Here is a 27,237-nt window from a genome sequence, read left to right on the forward strand (position 1 = left end):
CTGGTAGTCTTCTTTCTCATAAGAGCTGTCAGTCTAATTACATCCCACAACTACAAAATAGTAAACATCGCCATCTAGCGATTTTGCATAAAACAGTTGATAGAAAAGAACTGGGTATTTTGGCTGATCAGTCAATCATATACAAATTCATGTCACAAGGATATCAACAGGGTGAAAAAATAAGCCTACAAATCAAAAGCTGTTTTTTTTTCATAACCCTGAAAATGAAAAGAGCAAGAGAAAAAGTAAATGTTTGCACATCACATGTATATAACATAAAATGATCAGTATGTGACCCTTTTTGTTGATATTATATTAGGATACAGATAAGGCCATAAACTGAAGCCCAAATCCAGACTAAAGGCTTGTTCACACCAAAGACAATAACTATAAAGATGTTGATAAATATATAGTTCAAAAATAGAGGACTCACTTTCAGAATATTTTTTTTCAGCTGATGAACGATAAACAAACATTGACAGCCAATCAGAATCCATCCTGATACCACAAGCTCGAGAATCAAAAACAGCATTTTTTATCTTTATTGTTATCGTTCTTGGTGTGAATGTGGCTTAAGACAGAAGTCAAACACAACCAGACAAAGCTGCCATGTAGAACAAGATGCTTCCTACATACACTTCTTAAAGCAATAGTTCACTGAATATACTCACCCTCATGCCATCAAAGAAAATTTGTAATTGTAAATTGAGTTTTTCATAACAACAGATTCAGAGAAATTTAAAATTGCATCATTTGTTCTCTAATAAAGACTATGAAATCTCAATGAAAGCATCTACATCTGATATTGCAATGTTCAGCTATCCTCTGTGTATGTGTGTGTGTGTGTGTGTGTGTGTGTGTGTGAGAGAGAGAGAGAGAGAGAGAGAGAATGAGAATGAGAAAGAGCGAACAGGAATAGTGTTGGACAGGCCTCATAAATAGCCTCCATCCAATTAAAAGAGAGATCATACATTGTTTTGCAGCGCCTCAGCCAATCAGGAGACACTGCTGGTGAGTATAGCAGTAAAATACTGAAGGGCTGAATGAGAAGAGGAAAGATCCTGCATGTTCTCTTCTTTTTGGCATCAGCTGATCTTCAAGCTCTGTGTCAGTTTAGTTTGTACGACACCGCACATCTGAAGACAATGTGTTTTCTCCAAAGGCACCCCAGGAAATAACATTATAGCCAATACACTGTTTTTCTGAGGCTTTTGGCTTGACACCACTATAAGTTTTGCTTTGGGACACTCAGCACATATGGTAAGTGGCCATTTTAAATATTTCTGCTTGCATCAAATATCCAGATTATTATTTACTTGTCAATATGTCTATTTTGCCATTTACTAAGTACTCAGAAATCTATTCATAAGGTATATTACAAAATCTGCATGGGTGACTTGCTGCGACAATGCAGGTTAGATTATGGTGTAAACCCAAAATCCAGCATTAGAACATACAGTATATTCCTTTAGTACTATACTGAAGGCAAACACAAACATTTGATTTATTCAAATTCAAATTTAATTTGATGGATAACTAGGCATAGTACAACTCTTAACTGACTGTAGCAATTTAGGTGATGTTAAAGTAAAGTTAAAGTGCAATATGTAATAAATAAATAAAACGTTTATTATTAAAACAATGAAAAAAAAATTAATAAAAAAAAAAAAGTGTATTTAAAATTGATTTTTAAAGTGATAGTTTGCCTCGAGTTGCTGGACACTTTTGTGCCAGCTTGTGTTATTTCCATCAGTAGAGGGCGCCACGTCTTAACTATAAATGAAGAAAAAAAAAAAAAAAAAAAAAAAAACAGGAAGTTCCACTAGCTCACAATGTTTCTCTCAGAATGATCTGAAACATTCTTTTAGTCTTTAGCTCTTAAATACCCTGTTTTGGTTTAAATTTTATGTCATCTATATTAATCCTAGGAAAAACTATGGAGAAACATTCTTCTACCAATCTTTTTGCAAAACTCCTAAAACATACATGCACATACAATTCATTGCAGTTTTCAGCTAAAATGAACACAGGTGGCAGTACAACATTTATTATTTTACATACAAATTGTGATTACAGTGGCAAATTATTGATTGACACATGGTTCCTTTCACAATACTTTGTTATGACCTCAAACCACTTTTAATATAGTGGATGTATTGTTAATTAATACATCTTGACATTTGCATCACATTGCCAGCTCCATATCTGTGGATTTCTGATATAGTAAACTTATGTAGCACACCTAGTACATCATTGCACTTGTGAATTAAAGTGCATATATGAGTCCCACTGATCATGATAAAAGAGCTCAAAGACTTGGAGAAGCAAACTAAAATGGTGTGGTGGCTTCAGCATATAACCTTGCATTTGCTGTTGTTAACACTATCGATTTGGTTTAGGCTGGGGTTTAGTGTAGATAAACGCAATAGAGCAAAAACCTTTAGTACCATCCACTGGACATTTCATTTCAAATACAAACTATGATCATCATAATAAAACACTTCCAGATTCATGATCATCTGTTTCAAATTCAATGCACTTTTAGTTCACTGGAAATTTTACGCTTAAGCATTCAAGAATCAACATTAACATAAGTATTTATATAAGCAATATCAGCCTAATATCAGAAGAAATAACACTCCAATTATATATATGTATATATATATATTAGGGCCGGGACTTTAACGTGTTAATTGGGATTAATTAATTACACAAAAAATAACGCGTTAATTAAGATTAATGAATTACAGAAAAAAATTTCCCGCATTTTTTATAACTTATTTTTGCACCGCGGAACGTTTCTCACTGGATGAGTTTCGGCGGACCGATTATACTGAAGCACCAACTAGCGTTCACATATCACCGCAGCACATCCAGGGGGCAAGGAACTCGACCGGAAATTGAAGTCGGGTGGGGGCTGCCATCTTTTAGCAGAACTTCACTTGCGTTAGCATTCCCATTGACTCCCATTCATTTTGACGTCACTTTGACAGCGAATAACTTTACATCTGAGGCGTTTAAAGACTCTGTTTGTCCATTATTTATTTCTAAAGATACACGACAATGTATAAAGGGCTCCATTACCTTCTATGTTACATTATGGCCCCGTATAAACAGTTTTTGTAAAAAATAGGCTAACGATTGGGTCATGACCACTCGTCTCTCTGTCGCATTACCATACAGACAGGAGGAGAAGCTCGCAGGCAATTAACTTAATATGGCGTACTGGCGTTACATTTTAAAATACTATACAAAATAATTAATCAGAATACTTACTCCTGCTCACTCACGACAAAGAACTCCCCGCTCAAGCTCGCCAAATTTACATCTGTCAGACAGGTTGCTGACGTCGTCAAGCTTCGTTTGAGTCTGCGCGTCAGAAACGGAAGTGCTAAAAAACGCTAAAAATTTGCTTCAATTGTCTCAGTTGAGTTTCAATGGGGTCGCTGTGTCCATTTATTTTACTGTCTATGAGCACATCGAACCTCAAGTATCACCTCAACGCAAAACATATAGCAGCTAGCGTGGACTTTACACTTTATGTTGAACTATGTATTATTTTGTTGGTGCAACTGGCAGTTTATGTTGAACTCTTTATTGTTTTGGCCAAGGTTATTGAGAGTTGGACTTAGTATGTTATGGCCTCTGAAGCAACAGAGAGATGTTTTCTAATAGTCAGTGTTTCCAATGTTCTGAATGTAATTGACAGTATTGTGTATTACTTAAAAAACACTTTACAGAAAATTCCAGCACCTACAAGCTACTTGAATTTCTGAAATGTACTATTTCTAAATTGTTTCTAAATATGCTATTGCTACACTTCATGGCAAAAATTGCACTGGTCTGCTAGACTTGGTTGAACAAAAATAAACTATTTTGTTGCTTAAGCTTATGTTTTCAGTCATTATTCAATGGTATACTATAAATCCATGTGAAAAAAAATACTTCTCACTGTTCTCAGGTCACATATTTATATGCGATTAAAATGCGATTAATTTCGATTAATTAATTACAAATCCTCTAATTAATTAGATTAATTTTTTTAATCGAGTCCCGGCCCCAATATATATATATATATATATATATATATATATATATATATATATATATATATATATATATATATATATATATTCCAGTTATTCTGGGTTGTCTATATGCAAGTATTCTCATAAAATGTATTTTGTAATTTAAATGCCCCTCCCTCTTAGTTATAATTATACTGTGTATATATATATATTCAGGTAAATATCCTTGTGTGATGGGCAATTGATTCACTACATAACATGTGCCACCGGTCTTCCTGCTGGGCTTTGTTGACAAGCTGATTAATCTTGGGGCAGCAGAGGTGTAAAGTGCCAATTACTACATTAGGTAGTAGTGTAGTGCGTATGTATTTTTTTGATTACAGTGTGTGTGTGTGTGTTTATGTGGGTATGAGAATGTGGTGTTGTGTAAGCAGTGTAAGGAGAGGAAAGTTTGAGATTATAATGTAGGACTGAAGAAAGGGGAAGTGTTTTGGAGGCAGAGAGAATGGTACAGAAACATAAAGACCGCGGGCGTCTGTGGGTGAGTACGAGAGAAAGAGAGAGAGAGAGAGGAGATGATGGAGTGGGTGTGCTGAAAGCATTCAGCACTGCAGTATGCTGGAGAGCTCAGCCCCCATTTACAGGGCAGCATACACAATTCAAACATAACTCTAATTCCTATGTTTATCATGCTCATGTGTTGGGTGTGATATTCATGAAGCCTGTAAGCACATCAGAAATATGAGCAAACTGATGCTTAAACTGATACAGTGTCACGGTCGGGCTTGGTGCACGTGATGACATCCTCAGTCTAAAGTGGATGTTCTCATCTCTGATTGACCGTCTCATTCTTTAACTGTACTAAAGTGATTTAAAATGGTGTTTTACATTAAGGTGCTAGCAATGTAAAGGTACCCCGGTTCGAATCCACCCATGCCGCAATTTATTTTTCTGACAAATTTTTTTTTTTTTTATAAATATATGCCTAATATTTTAATTAGTGAAGATCACGAAAATACAATCCTGTTTAAAAGTTTAAGTCCAGTAAGATTTGTATTACTTTTGTAGTCTCTTATGCTCATCGAGGCTGAATTTATTTGATCCAAAAAAAAAAACAAATATATATATATATATATATATATATATATATATATATATATATATATATATATATATATATATATATATATATATATATATATATATATATATATATTATAAATACTATTAGAATTTTAATATACTTTAAAATGTAATTTATTTAATAAACATTTCTAATAATAATAATATTTGAAAATATATATTTAAAAAGAAATTGCCACACAATCTGGCTAAATAAATAAATAAATAAATAAATAAATATATATATATATATATATATATATATATATATATATATATATATATATATATATATATATATATATATATATATATATATATATATATATATACGTATCTTGAAAACTATATTAGAAGTTGCATTAAACCTGTTGTCCAAATGCATAACCGTAAACATTTCTAAACCAGATTAGATCAGAAGGAAAATTAGGTTACAATTTAAATATTTTGTACATACAGGTGCTGGTCATATAATTAGAATATCACCAAAAAGTTGATTTCTTTCACTAACTCCATTCAAAAAGTGAAACTTATATATTATATTCATTCATTACACACAGACTGATATATTTCAAATGTTTATTGCTTTTAATTTTGATGTTTATAACTGACAACTAAGGAAAATCCAAAATTCAGTATCTCAGAAAATTTGAATATAACTTAAGACCAGTACAAAGTCTTGTCCAACTGAAAAGTATGTATCTTCTGTATTGTTGGGTCTGGCATCTTGCATCTTCCTCTTCACAATACCCCATAGATTCTCTATGGGGTTAAGGTCAGGTGAATTTGCTGGCAATTAAGAACAGGGATACCATGGTCCTTAAACCAGGTACTGGTAGCTTTGGCACTGTGTGCAGGTGCCAAGTCCTGTTGGAAATTGAAATCTGTATCTCCATAAAGATGATCAGCAGCAGGAAGCATGAAATGCTCCAAAACTTTCTGGTATACGGCTGCGTTGACCTGGGACCTCAGAAAACACAGTGGACCAACACCAGCAGATGATATGGCACCACAAACCATCACTGACTGTGGAAACTTTACACTGGACCTCAAGCAATGTGGATTGTGTGCCTCTCCTCTCTTCCTCCAGACTCTGGGACCCTGATTTCCAAAGGAAATGAAGAAATTTACTTCCATCAGAGAACATAACTTTGGACCACTCAGCAGCAGTCCAGTCCTTTTTGAAGCGAGACGCTTCTGATGCTGTCTGTTGTTCAAGAGTGGCTTGACACAAGGAATGCAAAGCTATTTTTTCTATCTTTTCCTTCCCTTCACCTCTCTATTAATGTGCTTGGACACAGAGCTCTGTGAACAGCATGCATTTTTGCAGTGACCTTTTGTGTCTTGCCTTCCTTGTGCAAGGTGTCAATGGTCGTCTTTTGGACAACTGTCAATTCAGCAGTCTTCCCCATGATTGTGTAGCCTACAGAACTAGACTGAGACCATTTAAAGGCTTTGCAGGTGTTTTGAGTTAATTAGCTGATTAGAGTGTGGCACCAAGCGACATCAATATTGAACCTTTTCACAATATTCTAATTTTCCATAGATACTGAATTTGGGGTTTTCCTTAGTTGTTAGTAATAAACATAAAATTAAAAAGATTTGCAAGATCATCAGATTCAAAACAAGCACAAGTAGCATTTGAGAAGCAATGCAATCAACTGAGTAAAATACAAACTGATTGCACTGTATGTTGTACTAGTTGTTTTGTTTGTCAATGGTGCTAAAAGTTCTGAAATATGCAATTAAAAACATTAGCGTATTTAATGAATTATTGCTGAAAACTTGATACATTTAACCTAAATGTCTAAAAAAAGATATTGATCAAAAAGGTCTCTCATGGCTCAGAAACAGTGAAAAAAACCTCCTGGAAATGTTATTATATCAATCTGAGGACTCCAAGAAACAGTGTAACTGCCTAGCCATGTTTCACAAGGTCTGTGAAACTATAAGCGTAAAGTCAACATATTTCCCTTTTGAACTCAGTTAAAATATTATTGATTTATGATGTAACGGAGTCTGGCTCAGACTGCATTGTCAGAACTATATTTATGAGAGTAAAGGAACTGAAAGAACAGGCAGGGAAGTGGGTCTAAGTGCAGAAAAACTTTAAGAAACAAACAGGGAAACACTAGAAAACATGCAAATACTGTATATACAATGACTGACAAACCATGAGTGAACCACAAGAACCCTTGAAACACAAGTGATTAGTTTGTACCTGGTTTCAAGGTGGACCGGTTCACCCTGACTCCTGTAAACTAATCAGACTGATATATTTTTAACGTTATTGTGCAATAAAATATGCATCGGCAACACCTTAAACAATAACAGAAAAGTGCAATCATCAGAGTTGCAAAAGATCACTTTTTATTGAGTTTACTTGGTAGAAATACCAACTAAATCAATGACTTTTTGGACTTAATGTATTTTTGGACTTAATGTAACTTCAACTCTCTTGAAGCACTTAAAATAACTGACCTTTTCTCTGATCTATATCAATGGCAATTATCCTATAGATTTAACATTATTTTTGGCATTCCTGTCATGCAAAGATGAAAACAAAAATACACAAAAATTATGCAAAGCTAAACTATATAATAAAAAATAACAAGAACAACAATTTATAATAACTGCATCGTTTACAGATGTATTGACGAACAGCTGTTTCGATCAACAGATACAAGTCAGTACAGTCTGAACTCATATGAGTTGAATGCTCTCCTCCAGGCATTAACCAGGGAGTATGCAGTAGTTTCCCTTCATGATTCTTTCTGCTTTTTTGTGTGTCAGTGCTTGAAGCTTTATGTATGTGTGCAACAGCAGAGTGTTTTCAGACGAGCTTAAACTGCAGCCTTATTTGTTGTTATGGTGCTGTAAGAAGAACAGAGTTAAGGGCGGGAGTTTGTGTGTGAGTGTGTGTGTGTGTGTTGGTGTGTGTGTTGGCGGGGGGTCTAATCAAATTTAGACCTCCAAGAATAGAGGCATTAAGAATAGAGAAGGGATAGACAGAAAGTGGAGGAGGAAGAGAGAGATGAACAGGGAGTTTTGGCAGGACAAACTGCTGGCAGCACTGAAAATGCTGCAGTGAGCTGCATAATTAATCCAAAGGGAAGTCGAGGGAGGAGTCAGGGGTGGAGCTTAGTGCAAGCAAGATTGAGCACTCCTCTGATGCTTCACTATTAGTGTATTCCTTTGTGCTATAGGCTGTTGTGTTCCTCTGTGATACTGTGAGGAGGTTAGAGATAGAGGAAGACATCGCCACTCTTCTGCCAACAATTCATATTCAAGAGATGACAGGATTCTCAAAGAGGACAGGGTGTCTTCTGCATGTCTGTGGCAATGCAGCTCTCGTTGTGCATCCCAAATCATTCAGCTTCTCTCAATTACACTGCATGGATCCATGTGCTCATTGAGTCAGGAAAAAAATGGCTGTTTTCCAGTAAAGCAGAACACAGTGAGTGAACGCAGTTCCAACGGAGAATCTTAAAAGCAGTTCTTTTCTGTGTTAAAAAAGAAAGAAAGAAAGGATGAATGGAACTAGCTGAAAAATCATTGAAAGGGCTAACAAGCTTTAAAAGGTCAGTGCTGTTGCCATTTGTGCTGCCTTTTTTGTTTTTTATATATATATATTCTTAGAGAGTGCTCCAGCCATTACATAAAACCCCAGAAGACTAATTCACCATTTGTTTCCTTTTGAGATTTGGATTTTTGAGATGTATTTTTAGTTATTAAATAAAGCAAGGTCTGTGGTAAATATATACTGACAATATTTTGACATTTTGCTCTGCAACTTAAATTACATACACTGAAAAGCATATGTTACGGTGGCCGAGAGAGGTCAACGTGCTGCAATTGAAGAAAACACATGCAAACTGAAAAAACACCAGCAAATAAAGAAAACATCTTCATCAGTTTGACAACACAAGTGTTGCAAATCCTGACAACACATGCATATAACAAAACGCGCTGTGAATACTTACAACACACGCTGCAAATCCTCACAACACATGCGGACCCGGCTGGGATTTGCTTATCGTTCAGTGGCTACTGGTCAGTGGAGTTGTTGGTGAACTGAAAGGTGAGGGTTTTTTAAACACTCTGATTTCCTTTATCTTTTGGATATCATTAGCCTAAATAAGCTGGATAATTACATGATTAACTTTGAAACGTTACTTAAGATGGCTAACTTTAATACCCTCAACTAAATATAATTTCAAGGTTAATGAAAATAAATTTGCAATGCTTCATTAATTGTTTGTTAAGTTGCATGTGTTGTGAGGATTGGCAACACTTATGTTGTCAAACTGATGATGATGTTTTCTTCATTTGCTGGTGTTTTTTTATTTTATTTATTTGCATGTGTTTTCTGAAGTTGCAGCGTGTTGTGCTCTTTCGGCCACCATAATATGTTTGCAATTACTACTTGAGAATGTTTGTGGTGTGCAGTTACAACACAATGTCCCAGTATCATCAAGTTGTATTCACCACAAACCATATTTCACTCATACATTAAGAAAAAATGCCCATCATTCAGCATTCAGTATTTTTTAAGCTAGCATCGTCAGGTAGATAACTACCAATACAACAATGTTGTTAAATGCTGCAGTGCTATCTATCAATGTGGATTAGCATGATCGTCTCTTGATTTTTATGCAAATTATACTAATACTAATTTCAGTGAGTGGTCTATGCAATTATTAATTCAATTAAAACTTCGCTATCAAATCTTTCCTCCTTATGTTTACCATACTGATGTTTACATTCATTTTGTTGTCTTTATTTTTTCTACATAAATGGACTGAGGTGAAATCACCTTTAAGCCTTAATTTCATTGTAATCTATTTCTAAACAAAATGGTGTTTTTGCACAATTTTAATTAAAATTATGGTCAGAACAGGGTTAAGCCATACTTGAACATGCAATATGTGAATGAGCATCTAAACACAAGATACTTCAACAGCTTTCATTATTTGATCCTTACACACTTCAGCTGTTATTTGTAGTCTAGTGGATGAGAGGATCCATTTTGGTGTCAAAGAAAGAACTTCACCGTTAACTTTTCCACTTCATTCAAGTTAACATTTCTGTGCTGTCACGGCCACTTTTCACATCCTTCCAGAGTAGCTACAGATGCTCTTCATGATGTGCCACCAGAGACACCTGTTTCTTGGTCTCTGCTTCAGTACCATGTGCTGTTTTTTGGTTGCTGGCCTTGGTGCTGAATAGTTACTTAGAAAACAGCCTGGCTTCCATGTTGGATATATGCAAATACTGTAAATACAGAAGCATGTGTTTTAATATATACATGAATCTGTGAAATACAATAAAAAAATAATTAATTTAAAATAAATTAGTGCTAACTTGTAAACGTTTAAGATAAACCTGTTGTGTGATTTATTGTTATCGGTTGTTCAGGACTTGGTCTCGAATGCCCAAAATAGCTGTCTGGAGGTTTTGCAAATATGGTCGCAGAGTAAACAGACTTTTCTTGAAAGGGACTTTGATGCCCGGTCACAGGAAGCACCACAAATGTTGCAATCTAGCTGGACAAAACAATCACAATGAAATCCATCATAAGACCTGATGTACTGTAAATTGATAATACAAAGATTCATGGCAACCTTTCAGTAATATATCTCTATATATTGCACTTTAAAATTAATTAAGGTTAGATTTTGAACATTTTGTCTGAGGGTGCCGCAGAGGTGCATTAAAGTCAAGACAATAAAAGTAGTAAATTTGCTCCATGTCCACAATCTGCTTTCTGCCAGAGAGTGGACATGTGAGGCAGGAGAGTGTGGAGGAATCATTGATCAAAGCTGCTGTTTACTTCTAATATAGAGCAAGAGCAAACCTACAAAAGAGCAAGAGAGAGAAAGAGAGAGTCTGGCCTCCCAAGACATGAATACCAAATGAGGCCTTTACACAGAGCAGTCCTGCCCTTTCAACACTGTAAACGCTTCAAAAACTGCACTTAAGTGCAGTGAAACAGTAAGAATGTCAACAGACCAGAATTTCATTGAAAATTAGGAATTTTTTACTTAAGGCACCAGTTTACTTTAAGCAAAATCAAAGAACAAACTGCTATGATATAATTTTGAACAAAATCAGGACAAAATAAAGTTAATCTGGAGTTGGTTTTAGAAGTTCAAAACAGCTTGCCAAAGCTGAAGTTCGGGAACAGTTTGCTCTGGCCGGTAAACACACTGGAACTCCCAGTGGTCTGTGGAGAATAGATGGTCAGTAGGTGTGGCTCTGGGGCTCTGCCTTCTTTGACATGGAAATTTTCTCTGGTTCATTAAATGTTGCCAACTTAACGCCTTGGTTGCTAGATTTTGTGAATTTTTTCGACCCCCTTTTTTTCTTCAAAAAAGCAACTAGCGACAAATCTAGTGACTTTCTGAACAAACCTTAGCTACTTTCCGTGACTCCCCAGTACTGTGCCACAAGTGTGAGGTCTTGCTTTTTCGCCACAAATAAGCCTCGGTCTGTATCTGCTCTATTTAGTGAGTGGCTGAGAGGAGCGGCAAGTTCAGTAGAGGCTGTGCGCTGGCTCAGTGAATAAATTAGGCATTCTGTTGCTTCTAACTTTCTCGCTGAGTTATTATTTTACATGTAAATATAGAATCACAGTGCAGCCATTGTCTTTAAGTTTATACAGACAATGTTGTGACTGTAAATCAGGATAATTTAATAGTGTGTCAGGATTATGGACCTCTTTTTATGTTTGGCCCTGGTTTCTATTCCTGTTTGACCTTACTTGGTCATGTCACTGTCCTTGTTTAGTTTGATTATGTTCCATTGACTAACCTTTTGTTCCTCTGATTGTCCTGTGTTTAAAAGTCCTGTTCAGTTTGTTTGTCAGGTCTATTCGTTCTCTATGTGTTTTGGCTCAAGTGCCCATTGTGGATTATCTCCTGTGTTTCCTTGATTCAATAAAGTTCTCATTTACTCGTGCCTCCTGTGTGCTTCCTCAACAGCATGATGTGACAGTGCAGTCTCAGTCACTATTTCATATTTGTTCCATTGTCTGACAACAGAAATGGAAAAATGCAACAGCGCCATAAATATGCTAATTATCGTATTACATCATTTAGCGACTTTTCAATCAGACTGTAGCTGCTTTTCATTGAAAAGGTCAGGCCTGCATAAATGCATATGAAACATACTGGATAATGGCTTTATAGTAGAAACTGAAGTAGAAATTTTAATTTAAAGTGAAACTGACACTGTTTTTCACTTTTATTACTGTAAAGCTGCTTGCTTTAAAGAAACTGATTGCTATATAAATGTGACATGATATGACTTGACTGCCAAATTGGAGAGCTGGTGCAAAAATATCCTTGTCGATATGACCAAATGCTTTCTTAACTGCTATTTTCTCACCGCTGTCATTTTTGTTGTGTTTATTTTGTTATTTAAAGGAAAGTCTATAGCATTTATTTACCTATTCATCCAAACAATGCTCTCAGTCCATGTTTGGCATCAGGATGTTCGCTAACAGTAACTGATACTTTTTAACGCCCTAATAATCTCCCTAGCAACCACATAGCAACACCCTAGAAGCCAACCAAGACACCTTAGTGGTGAGTTTTGAACAGACAAACAGAAAGTGTAGGAAACTCATTAAAAATGAATAATGAAATGTTTACAGAGCCATTCAAAAAAAAAAAAAAAAAAAACAGCCAAATGGAAATGCATTGATATGACAAATTGAATATGGAAAGACTTCAGCACATTGTTTGCCGTCCTTTGCTTATATGACTAATAGAGCGAGAAAGTGTTCTTTTTAGCAGAGAAATAATAAATTGAGAAGTTATTGGATAAATAATTTTCCCTTTAACAGCTGTTTTTTCACTGCCATCAGCTGCATTATCTTATAAGTCATATTTAATAGAAATACTGCAGCAGTGAAGTGTACAATTCTTTTAGCGGGCAAATCATAGATAAATGTCACAGAAATCACTGGTGGCTCCACTTCAGACACTGAGAAACATACACATGGAAATGTTATAGAATATATTAAGTCTGTCTACAAGCATTTAACTACCGTCCGATATGTGGGATGTCAAAACTACTAGTCTGACTGGAAAATCAGCTGACAATTCACACATATAAGACAAGCAACAATGTGCCAAATTGAGGTGCTATCCAAATTCTCCTTGAGGACCTTGAGGCTGATAACTCCACAAATACCACATAACTGAGAATCGATTAGTCCTGCCCTCGTCTTTCCTAGCCTTGATTGATTGTTGATACAGCTCCAAGTTATAAAGCCATATGTAATTTAGTGATAAACATTCACACCTTGGCATTGACAGCAGGTGTCTGTCTTTGGGTGTGTGTGTGTGTGTGTGAGAGAGAGAGAGAGAGAGAGAGAGAGAGAAAGAGAGAGAGAGAGAGAGAGAGTGTGTGTGTGTGTGTGTGTGTGTGTGTGATTGTGTAGCTGCATACAGAGTACAAAGTGAAAACTGGAGTATTTAAACAACTTTTTTCCCTTTCTTTTTTTTTTTTTTTTTTTAAATCAGGTCTGAACCTTAAAAATTATTTTCATTATTATAATGTTTATTCTGGTTGATTTAGTCATTTTGAATTATTATTACTATTAAGAAAACAAATGCATCATTAAGATGTTTTAGACTTTAGACCATTGCTTTTGGTTGAAATACGAGTCCTCGGTCCATATTATTTGTTTGAAAAAGTCAGAATCATCTGAATCAGGAGAGAAATATGCACAGATTGAGCACCGATTATAAGTGAAAACAGTCCCAAACAGTTCTAAACAAATATGTGGGTGGATCTGATTTGAGAGGACAACAGGGGATGGACATTTTCATTGGAGGAAGTGTTGTTATGGATTATGGACTCTTGTTTTGGCCAAAAGCAATGGTTTGAGGTAACGAATGTCTTAATGATGGATTTATTATTATAAATTACTTTACAAGGCATAAACTGATGTATTGGAGTGGTGTGGATCACTTGTGCATTATTATGATGTTTTTATCAGCTGTTTGGACTCTCATTCTGACGGCACCCATTCACTGCAGAGGATCCGTTGGTCAGCAAGTGATGGAATGCTGAATTTCTCCAAATCTAATGAAGAAACAAACTCATCTACATCTTGGTCTACCTGAGAGTGAATACATTTTCAGTAAATTTTCATTTTGGGTGATCTATTCCTTCAATTGAATGAACATTTTAGATTATCTAAAAAATATTTGTATATTTTCATATGTGGATTGGAGAGGCTGTGGAATACAAAAATAACATTTAAAGTACACATGGACAGAACCTTTATTTGGCTATATTTTTTATACTAACATAATTATGTGAAACAATAACTTTACCATGCCTAAGGCTTTAAGATGAACCTTTATTTTCTCCCATTATAAGAACTGTAGTCCAGGACAACTTGAGGCAGGGATGAATACAAATGTTGCTTTTGCTAAAAGCAAACAAATTTGCCTTAATATCTGCAGTGTAAATAATTTAGGACTCCCAGTAGACCACAGAGCTTGTCATGATGATGACAAAAAAAAATAATCCAAGCAACAATAAAGAAGACTTTATACAAATGCATATTGTGAAAATTTCAATATGTGAAAAGAAAAAAATGCATTTGCCTTATACCAACACAAAGTGAGTCTAATCAATAAAAGAATTGTTTCTAAAATTGCTCCTCATGTAATTTTTAAGTCCTGCGTGCCTAAAACCAGTATCAATACAAAGCAAATAATAAAATACTATATATCACATACTGTTAAATTATTCTAATTGTGGCTTTATAAATATGTATTCCAAAAGTAATTTGAAAATGTTGCTTTTTTATATAATGTAACGGAACATGAAGACTTCACAAAGTCCATGGGTGATTTGTAGGGGTGCCAAGACTATTGCACAGGTTTCTGACCCAAAGGCCTGAAATGTTCCAGATATATAACATTGTGGTTTATTTCAATGTTATATGTTATTTCAGTTTCTCTGTCTTGGATTTGATTATTCCTATCACTGAAGAAAAGTCCTCGTTTCCTAAAGAGTGTGGTGATAAATCTATTGGCCGGTGACTGGCTTTCCCCAGCTGTTCTCTTGGACAGCACAATGACTGCTGCTTGTGTGGAGAACCAAAAACATCCATCACTTGCTCCCTTCACAGCCCCAAACAGTCATGCCTGAAAATAATGTTCACTCAGCTGCTAAATAATTACAGCCCTCTGTGGCTCAATAAGAATGGACTGCAAATACTACTTTACTGTGACATGCTGTTTGAAATTACACACAAAACGTCTCATAAGTACAGAATAAGATTACCAGCTTCAGATATTCATTAATCACTGGTATAAAAAACAATTAGTTATTAAGACAGAAAGAGATAATTCATGTGTACAGTATGTGTGATATCTGAGATATCCAACAAAAACATTTGTTCACATCTGATGACTTATTTACACTGCAAAGGTGGCCCAGAAGCACTTCTACAATGTCAATACATTATTTTGTATTACACTGTAGAAAGAGAGTCATATGAATGTACAGTAGTTATGTTTCTCTGGATGATTCATCCTTGAACACTGGGATCACTGTAAGTGTACTTATTAATCAAAAACAGAATCAGTTTTGTTCTTGTGCATAAGCATATGCTTTGTCTTTTCCAACTTAAATGCAAATTATCATAATCTTTCCCAGAGGCAAACAGTGAAAGTAATGCAGTATGACAAACTGACAGCTAGTATTAACCTTTACGTTTAGCTTAAAGATCTTTTATTTAAATGTTCGAAAGCCAGGAGCCAATAAAAGGAGTATTTAACTGGTCATGTGACTTTAACATGTCTACCCACATAAAGATGGTTAATGTATATTTAGACAGTTTTTTATCAGATTACCAGGTGACAGTAGTCTTCATCTAATGTGAGTCTGCAATGCTCAGAGGTGGGTAGAGTACCCAAAAACTTTACTCAAGTAAAAGTAAAAGTAATTCTAGAAATATTTACTCAAGTAAAAGTAAAAGTACTAGTCTTGAATAGTTACTTGAGTAAGAGTAAAAGAGTATCGGATAAAAAATCTACTCAAGTAGTTAGTTACTAGTTACTTTGGGTCATATATACGGAGCCTTTTTTTATATAGATATATAGACAAAAAATGTATGTAATGTATGTGTGTGTGTATAAATGTATATATTTCATCAGCCTTTAATCCAATTTATGTAATTTATTATAAAACCCTGTCTGTTTATTTAAGTAACAAATATAGGTGTCATGCCATAACATATTTTTAATACGACTGACTTTATTTTAAATGTGAATTTAACATTTAAAGTTAATGTGATATAAATATTGCTACTAATCTTTCATTGTTCAGAAAGAGAGCAAATAACATTTACATTATTAAACATAATTTTCACTGACAGTCTAGATTTCATTCACTCTCAGAAACTACCATTAAAATCACTGAAACTGTTAACACTGTGAAATCAATATCTTAATTATAGATTCGTACACACATCTGCACTTTGTTGTTTCTGACGAGAGAATTCGCCAGAAAGAGGTCTCCATTCAGTGAGCGAGTGAAGGAAGCACCGGCATTTCAGCGATGACTCATCGAAACACCTCTGATTGGCCATTGCATTCAAAAGCTCAACAGAACCGTGTGTGATTGGTTAATGCGCAGCGCTGTAAAAACGCGTCTGTCTCTGGCTCAGCGCCAGCAAGCGATCACAGATCTGAATTTAGCAGCTGATGATATGACTTGCTGAACGTACTCGCACTGGTGTGATTGTATTAAAATTAATAAAATCTTAATCGGCTATTCTTTGTCTTTTGGAAGGTGCATTCAACCTGTTATAAGCCACACACGTACAACAAACTAATGTCACAGTGGTATCGTGTACTGTAATCGAATGTAGCCCAAGTTATTACCTGTTAAACAGTAGACAGCACACGCGTTCATCTAATAAGGATCTCCATCGCAAGCAAAGAATAGCCTTTGCAGATTAGCTTTCAATTCAGTGCAGTTCCGTAGCCCCGTTTTCAACGCTGCTAATATTCTTAAACGTTACAACTCTGAGTGAACCGCTTCAGAACTCAGCGCGTGCAGCATGGAACTGAACGACTCAATCAAACTGATTCATGAACCAATTCACTCGTTTGCCAATTGGTTTGATCAAGCCTTTGAACAGAGTTGACTCAAAAGAATGAATCATTCGCGAATGGGCATCGCTCATTGTCCAGAGAAAAGAAGACGGCGCGTTTGGAATAAACTGAAGCATTTATTGCATTAAGATAAAGTAACGAGAGGGGCGTCGCCCACAGTAACGAAGTAAAAGTACAGATTTTTCCCAAAAAATTTACTCAAGTAAGAGTATAAAGTACCCATCTTTAAATATACTCCGAAAAGTATTCGTTACCCCGAAAAATTACTCAAGTAAATGTAACGAAGTAAATGTAACTCGTTACTACCCACCTCTGGCAATGCTCAATATGGCCGCTCTATCGAAGGAAGCCCCGCCTTCTAAATAAAAAGAACCAATCGCTAATTGTTAAAGTTAGCGCATCAGCTGCCGTTAGAAGTCCAGGTTGCTATAGAAACAGACATCATTCTGAGTCGTGCTCTTAATACTGCATAATTGCTGGTCAAAAAAAAAAAATCAGATTTCAGATTTCATTGGTGATTTCAAATCTGGAATTTAATTGTAATCTTGGCAAACAGTTTTGGAGAATTTGATGTTTGTTTTCCCACTCAGAGAAATACTGTAGGAGAAGCATTTCAATGATGGCCGCCGAGTGAAATGACTTGTCTGAAAGAGACTTTGTGCACCAAGTGTGTGCACTAGAATGGGTTAAATGCAGAGCGTAGATTCCCAGTAGGCCTATATGGTAAACCATACTTGGACACACGTCACTTAACTTTACATTTTTCACTTTCAGAAATCAATCTTCGCTTAGCTCAGTAATTTCTCCATGCATTGTTCTTTGCTTTTGATTAACTCAAAAGAACCAGCTCATAAGAGTTGATTGTACATGTATCGGACTTAACTAAAGTCGTTTTCTTGTTTTTCAAGACATGATCTTTTATCAGTTTACCAGGAATCCAGACTTCAAACTTGATTTATGATTTGTGATTTATTATTTCTTCTGAAACGGTATATTCGAGCAGCAGGAAACACAATGTAAGTAACGATTCGCTCTATCCACTAGAACTCCTGCAGGAAGAGTGATACTGCAATAGGCCTATAGACATTTGCTTGTGAAGTTTTCAGAAAACACGACATCTGATTTATTTTGTAGTCAATGGGTGAAAAGTATTACCAACAAATGGTGTGTAGCAAATGAAATATTAACATGTGTGATTGAAACCGTAATGTTTCGCTGAATTTTCAGATTCTGAAAATAATATATGTATTGTATAACTCAACTGATATGCTGCTACAGTGAGCAACTGCAAGCAATAATCAGTCACTCTTTTTTATCTTTTTATATGTTACCCAGACTTTAATGTCATGAAAACAAAAATATCTCTGGTGGGTCAGTCTCAATGTGAGACTGTACAAAGTTGTGTATTAACAATTTAAAAAATTTAAATCCAGCTTTTGATTTTCAAAGTTTTATTATAAAATTGTATAACTTTTTCCCCAAAATGCAATAAATCCATGATACTTTTTTTTTCTTCTTAAAATCCAAAAAAATGCATTGAATCAATATGGAAGTTATTTTTCATATTGAAACTGACGAAAATACTCAACATAGTAAGTTGATGCACATATGACAGCCTCTGAACTTGGTCAATACTAATCTTATATAGAGGCACTGGACAAACAAACATTCATCAGTCATCGCTTCCAAAATGAATTCAACCGGTCATCTTGTTAATGCTATAAATTAATTACAGCAATAAAATAAAATTTCATCATGAACAAGAGCATGAACAATATCCCATTAGTCCACAGGAATTCCAAAATTACATTTCCCTTACATTCAGCTTCCAAAAGTGCATTTATCTTTGCAATATTACATTCATTTAGTTGACTAGTTATGTGCTGTATTATCAAAAACATAAATGGCATTAATAAAATATTTTCATATGTGGATTGGAGAGGCTGTGGAATACAAAAATAACATTTAAAGTACACATGGACAGAACCTTTATTTGGCTATATTTTTTATACTAACATAATTATGTGAAACAATAACTTTACCATGCCTAAGGCTTTAAGATGAACCTTTATTTTCTCCCATTATAAGAACTGTAGTCCAGGACAACTTGAGGCAGGGATGAATACAAATGTTGCTTTTGCTAAAAGCAAACAAATTTGCCTTAATATCTGCAGTGTAAATAATTTAGGACTCCCAGTAGACCACAGAGCTTGTCATGATGATGACAAAAAAAAATAATCCAAGCAACAATAAAGAAGACTTTATACAAATGCATATTGTGAAAATTTCAATATGTGAAAAGAAAAAAATGCATTTGCCTTATACCAACACAAAGTGAGTCTAATCAATAAAAGAATTGTTTCTAAAATTGCTCCTCATGTAATTTTTAAGTCCTGCGTGCCTAAAACCAGTATCAATACAAAGCAAATAATAAAATACTATATATCACATACTGTTAAATTATTCTAATTGTGGATTTATAAATATGTATTCCAAAAGTAATTTGAAAATGTTGCTTTTTTATATAATGTAACGGAACATGAAGACTTCACAAAGTCCATGGGTGATTTGTAGGGGTGCCAAGACTATTGCACAGGTTTCTGACCCAAAGGCCTGAAATGTTCCAGATATATAACATTGTGGTTTATTTCAATGTTATATGTTATTTCAGTTTCTCTGTCTTGGATTTGATTATTCCTATCACTGAAGAAAAGTCCTCGTTTCCTAAAGAGTGTGGTGATAAATCTATTGGCCGGTGACTGGCTTTCCCCAGCTGTTCTCTTGGACAGCACAATGACTGCTGCTTGTGTGGAGAACCAAAAACATCCATCACTTGCTCCCTTCACAGCCCCAAACAGTCATGCCTGAAAATAATGTTCACTCAGCTGCTAAATAATTACAGCCCTCTGTGGCTCAATAAGAATGGACTGCAAATACTACTTTACTGTGACATGCTGTTTGAAATTACACACAAAACGTCTCATAAGTACAGAATAAGATTACCAGCTTCAGATATTCATTAATCACTGGTATAAAAAACAATTAGTTATTAAGACAGAAAGAGATAATTCATGTGTACAGTATGTGTGATATCTGAGATATCCAACAAAAACATTTGTTCACATCTGATGACTTATTTACACTGCAAAGGTGGCCCAGAAGCACTTCTACAATGTCAATACATTATTTTGTATTACACTGTAGAAAGAGAGTCATATGAATGTACAGTAGTTATGTTTCTCTGGATGATTCATCCTTGAACACTGGGATCACTGTAAGTGTACTTATTAATCAAAAACAGAATCAGTTTTGTTCTTGTGCATAAGCATATGCTTTGTCTTTTCCAACTTAAATGCAAATTATCATAATCTTTCCCAGAGGCAAACAGTGAAAGTAATGCAGTATGACAAACTGACAGCTAGTATTAACCTTTACGTTTAGCTTAAAGATCTTTTATTTAAATGTTCGAAAGCCAGGAGCCAATAAAAGGAGTATTTAACTGGTCATGTGACTTTAACATGTCTACCCACATAAAGATGGTTAATGTATATTTAGACAGTTTTTTATCAGATTACCAGGTGACAGTAGTCTTCATCTAATGTGAGTCTGCAATGCTCAGAGGTGGGTAGAGTACCCAAAAACTTTACTCAAGTAAAAGTAAAAGTAATTCTAGAAATATTTACTCAAGTAAAAGTAAAAGTACTAGTCTTGAATAGTTACTTGAGTAAGAGTAAAAGAGTATCGGATAAAAAATCTACTCAAGTAGTTAGTTACTAGTTACTTTGGGTCATATATACGGAGCCTTTTTTTATATAGATATATAGACAAAAAATGTATGTAATGTATGTGTGTGTGTATAAATGTATATATTTCATCAGCCTTTAATCCAATTTATGTAATTTATTATAAAACCCTGTCTGTTTATTTAAGTAACAAATATAGGTGTCATGCCATAACATATTTTTAATACGACTGACTTTATTTTAAATGTGAATTTAACATTTAAAGTTAATGTGATATAAATATTGCTACTAATCTTTCATTGTTCAGAAAGAGAGCAAATAACATTTACATTATTAAACATAATTTTCACTGACAGTCTAGATTTCATTCACTCTCAGAAACTACCATTAAAATCACTGAAACTGTTAACACTGTGAAATCAATATCTTAATTATAGATTCGTACACACATCTGCACTTTGTTGTTTCTGACGAGAGAATTCGCCAGAAAGAGGTCTCCATTCAGTGAGCGAGTGAAGGAAGCACCGGCATTTCAGCGATGACTCATCGAAACACCTCTGATTGGCCATTGCATTCAAAAGCTCAACAGAACCGTGTGTGATTGGTTAATGCGCAGCGCTGTAAAAACGCGTCTGTCTCTGGCTCAGCGCCAGCAAGCGATCACAGATCTGAATTTAGCAGCTGATGATATGACTTGCTGAACGTACTCGCACTGGTGTGATTGTATTAAAATTAATAAAATCTTAATCGGCTATTCTTTGTCTTTTGGAAGGTGCATTCAACCTGTTATAAGCCACACACGTACAACAAACTAATGTCACAGTGGTATCGTGTACTGTAATCGAATGTAGCCCAAGTTATTACCTGTTAAACAGTAGACAGCACACGCGTTCATCTAATAAGGATCTCCATCGCAAGCAAAGAATAGCCTTTGCAGATTAGCTTTCAATTCAGTGCAGTTCCGTAGCCCCGTTTTCAACGCTGCTAATATTCTTAAACGTTACAACTCTGAGTGAACCGCTTCAGAACTCAGCGCGTGCAGCATGGAACTGAACGACTCAATCAAACTGATTCATGAACCAATTCACTCGTTTGCCAATTGGTTTGATCAAGCCTTTGAACAGAGTTGACTCAAAAGAATGAATCATTCGCGAATGGGCATCGCTCATTGTCCAGAGAAAAGAAGACGGCGCGTTTGGAATAAACTGAAGCATTTATTGCATTAAGATAAAGTAACGAGAGGGGCGTCGCCCACAGTAACGAAGTAAAAGTACAGATTTTTCCCAAAAAATTTACTCAAGTAAGAGTATAAAGTACCCATCTTTAAATATACTCCGAAAAGTATTCGTTACCCCGAAAAATTACTCAAGTAAATGTAACGAAGTAAATGTAACTCGTTACTACCCACCTCTGGCAATGCTCAATATGGCCGCTCTATCGAAGGAAGCCCCGCCTTCTAAATAAAAAGAACCAATCGCTAATTGTTAAAGTTAGCGCATCAGCTGCCGTTAGAAGTCCAGGTTGCTATAGAAACAGACATCATTCTGAGTCGTGCTCTTAATACTGCATAATTGCTGGTCAAAAAAAAAAAATCAGATTTCAGATTTCATTGGTGATTTCAAATCTGGAATTTAATTGTAATCTTGGCAAACAGTTTTGGAGAATTTGATGTTTGTTTTCCCACTCAGAGAAATACTGTAGGAGAAGCATTTCAATGATGGCCGCCGAGTGAAATGACTTGTCTGAAAGAGACTTTGTGCACCAAGTGTGTGCACTAGAATGGGTTAAATGCAGAGCGTAGATTCCCAGTAGGCCTATATGGTAAACCATACTTGGACACACGTCACTTAACTTTACATTTTTCACTTTCAGAAATCAATCTTCGCTTAGCTCAGTAATTTCTCCATGCATTGTTCTTTGCTTTTGATTAACTCAAAAGAACCAGCTCATAAGAGTTGATTGTACATGTATCGGACTTAACTAAAGTCGTTTTCTTGTTTTTCAAGACATGATCTTTTATCAGTTTACCAGGAATCCAGACTTCAAACTTGATTTATGATTTGTGATTTATTATTTCTTCTGAAACGGTATATTCGAGCAGCAGGAAACACAATGTAAGTAACGATTCGCTCTATCCACTAGAACTCCTGCAGGAAGAGTGATACTGCAATAGGCCTATAGACATTTGCTTGTGAAGTTTTCAGAAAACACGACATCTGATTTATTTTGTAGTCAATGGGTGAAAAGTATTACCAACAAATGGTGTGTAGCAAATGAAATATTAACATGTGTGATTGAAACCGTAATGTTTCGCTGAATTTTCAGATTCTGAAAATAATATATGTATTGTATAACTCAACTGATATGCTGCTACAGTGAGCAACTGCAAGCAATAATCAGTCACTCTTTTTTATCTTTTTATATGTTACCCAGACTTTAATGTCATGAAAACAAAAATATCTCTGGTGGGTCAGTCTCAATGTGAGACTGTACAAAGTTGTGTATTAACAATTTAAAAAATTTAAATCCAGCTTTTGATTTTCAAAGTTTTATTATAAAATTGTATAACTTTTTCCCCAAAATGCAATAAATCCATGATACTTTTTTTTTCTTCTTAAAATCCAAAAAAATGCATTGAATCAATATGGAAGTTATTTTTCATATTGAAACTGACGAAAATACTCAACATAGTAAGTTGATGCACATATGACAGCCTCTGAACTTGGTCAATACTAATCTTATATAGAGGCACTGGACAAACAAACATTCATCAGTCATCGCTTCCAAAATGAATTCAACCGGTCATCTTGTTAATGCTATAAATTAATTACAGCAATAAAATAAAATTTCATCATGAACAAGAGCATGAACAATATCCCATTAGTCCACAGGAATTCCAAAATTACATTTCCCTTACATTCAGCTTCCAAAAGTGCATTTATCTTTGCAATATTACATTCATTTAGTTGACTAGTTATGTGCTGTATTATCAAAAACATAAATGGCATTAATAAAAACACTAACACTGACATGCTACGCAACATCACGTTCATAATGGAATGCAATTCATATAATGAACACGATATAGTGCAGCTTTTCAGTGGTCTACTGCTTTGTGTACTGTATGAAATGCATCTGAATAATTTCCTTCTGAAAGCAAGTGATGGAGATTTACTGGTATGTTAAATCACAGAACTGGCTTTTACATACGAGATGTGGATGGCGATCACATGCGATTTATCGTGTAGCCCTTGTTTGTTGATCACAAAGAACAAAGTAGATGAGGAAAACTAGGATCCAGGGTGTATTCAAAGTGCTGCCATTACTGTATAGAGTGCATGAATGGTGCGCTGTGATTGGTTGTTACTGTTTACAGTGAATGGAATGGTGTGCTATCACTGGTTGAGAGGATATATCCCATTGTGCAATAAAGGGACACTGGCATTTGTTGCAGTTTGGAAAAAAGAGAGAAAACTATAATCTACTAATCTATAATAGAGAACATAAAAAAAATCTGCAAAGCTAAAATACTGTGCAAAGATTTAGGCACTTGGTATGACAACACTATGTGTAAAAAAAAAAACAAAAAAAAAAAAACCTTTAGTCCCAGGTGCACTTGCGCTTTGTTTTTCAGGTAGCTTTGCAGTTAGGTTTCTTGAAGTGTTCTGGAGACATTGCCACAGCTCTTCTGGATTGAGTCTGTCTCGGTTTCTTCATGTTATTCCAGACAGACTGATGATGGTGAGTGATGGTGTCAGACTCCTTGTGCAAACAAAAATCTCACTAGATTATTACAATTAACGGCAAAAATAATGTTTGGAAATGTAAACTGATATTTACTACTGACTGATAGAAATAACTGACTTGAAACCCTTTTTTGTTGGTGAAAATAATAGTAGCCTAAGACTTTTGCACAGTTTTGTATATCTTGCTGTTATGTAACAGCTATTTTCTATATTTACATCTATCTATACACATACAGTAATATGGAAAAAAACAATAAAACAGTTAAAAGAACAACATTTTACAATTTCCATTGTTCACAGGTCTATTTAGTGCATTCTTACTAACCTTTTGAATTATTATTTGTTATTTTTTTTTACGTTTCAAACATTTTGCCGCGGTGTTATACAAGACTGCATGCTGCTGTGTGTCGTGACACAGGAAATAAGAATAGGCTAGAAGAAAGAATGAGTTGCTGTGTATGAAAACGCTCTTTCTCACTTAGGCATTCTGCACTTCTTTGAACGTATTGAATGCAAAAAGGCTGCTCTTTTTAACCGAGCACAGCTCCACATGCAGTATCAGCAGTTTAGAGACAAAAGCCAAACTTATTACATAACCTCTAAGCTGACTGTGACAGACACCCAACTGTCAGCAATCTGCCACGGCACACAGAACTCTGCCATCTTGTGCCGCATTTACTCAGTGAAGAAATCAGGGCTTGTTTCTATTTATCAAACTTAATGTTCGGACCTTTATGGCCATTTGAAATCTGAGACGAGTATTTGTTGTGAAACCGACTTAAAAATCTTAAAAGCAGTGTAAGCTGAGTTGCATGGCATATGCAAAAAAACATCCATTTTCAAAGAGTGCTCTGTTTTCTGATAGATGGAAACCGAAAAGACAAGCTATGAGAATCCCTGCAGCATTTCTACCTGCATTGGAGTATTTTCTGTATTTTATACTTCAGTTTGGTTAGTGTTACACAGCTAAGATATTACACTGATCTGGTCACACCTGCTCTCTGTGATTGTGTGTCCTTCTCCAGAGAGATGCTTTGGTGCTGGATCTGCTCGGGAGTAAATGAAAGCTTAACTCCCAATCTCCTTCCACAGGGCTATTCTGCACAATGTGTGGAAAGCTTTTGCAGGAGGGGTTTCTGTGAGGGACTTGTAGTCCTTGTGCACTGGTGGAGGCTGAACTGAAACCTGGCTTACAGAAAATCAAACAGGAATAATTCAGTGGTGATTCAACCATGTTCTCCGTTGCATGGACACGCTGTGAGGGAATTGCTTGTCTTTCCGCTGTTACATCTCCATTGTAACCGCGAGCCTGTCTTGGTATGTTTGACGACAGCTTCACGACCTGTAGAGGGCAGTATGGAGTTGTTATCTTTATACTTTTGCGAACAGGAGTTGGTCAAATGCATGCCTTAACTTCTGACTATCTGACTTTTTTGCACATCCATATATTTGTTTTTCATTTTCATATTTAATGCATGGTTTTTATTAAAATTTTCAGTATTCATATTCAAGTAGTTTTACAGCTGTAGGTGTTTCCACCTAGAAGACCCATCGGTAAGTGCTATCGATTTTACAGGAATCCTTAGAAACAGGGGTGACCCGCTTCGGTCCTGGACAGCAACATCCCTGCAGAGTTATGCTCCAAACCTGATAAAACTCACCTTTCTGAAATATGCAGATTTCAGCAACTAACATCAGCTTTTCCAGACTGCAATTTCAGACAGCAAATCTATGTGTCGTGTATTCCAAACTTTGATATAGAGTAAACCAGTCGAATCACAACCTTTCACACTTTACACCCTAAAGATGTTACTGGAGCAGTGCCTTTTCAAATGTACACTTTTGACATTTTAGGTATATACACTTTTATACTTTTTTCAGAGAGTTTACCATTTGAAATTTGCTTGAAATATGATCCCATACACTGTCATAATATGTACGAAAACAGCTGAAACATCCTTCATATTTCTTTGTGTCATAGGTACACTCTCAAAAAAGAATGGTCACTAACACAGTACCCTTTCAAATGGTATATAAAGGGCTTAATAAGAGATAGATCAGCGGTGTCCAATCCTGCTCCTGGAAGGTCACTATCCTGCAGAGGTTATCTCTTCTCCTAATGAAACACCCCTGAACCAGCTAATCAAAGTCTTAAGGATTACTAGAAACTTGCAGGCAGGTGTGTTGGGACAGATTGGAGCTCAACTCTTCAGGACATTGGTCTTCCAGGTGTACGGACACACCACATCTTTAGCTAACCAAACTCTTTAATGGAGACAAGCACATTTTGTTTATTCAGTTATACCACATTCATAGCGAGCACATTTCACAGCACATTTGTCAGCTTTGTTCCTTGTAAGAGTGCTTTGCTTTGAAATATTTTGCACATTATGCCATGATGCAAGCGGCATGTAATATTGTCCTCTATTCTCTCATCTTGTATGTGTTC

At 35.4% G+C, this 27,237-nt stretch overlaps 1 protein-coding gene across 1 annotated transcript in view; it reads left to right on the forward strand.

Annotated features, from left to right (window-relative positions):
• The first annotated feature begins 1,029 nt into the window (after positions 1-1,029).
• The window catches only part of LOC127944676 (synaptotagmin-2-like), a 74,009-nt gene continuing 47,801 nt past the window's right edge, over positions 1,030-27,237 (forward strand). The window contains exon 1 of the mRNA XM_052540834.1: positions 1,030-1,260. The gene's annotated coding sequence lies outside the window, so the exon portion shown is untranslated. The remainder of the gene's footprint in view (positions 1,261-27,237) is intronic.

Source organism: Carassius gibelio, chromosome A23 (genome assembly GCF_023724105.1).
Source record: "Carassius gibelio isolate Cgi1373 ecotype wild population from Czech Republic chromosome A23, carGib1.2-hapl.c, whole genome shotgun sequence".
Classification (NCBI taxonomy): domain Eukaryota; kingdom Metazoa; phylum Chordata; class Actinopteri; order Cypriniformes; family Cyprinidae; genus Carassius; species Carassius gibelio.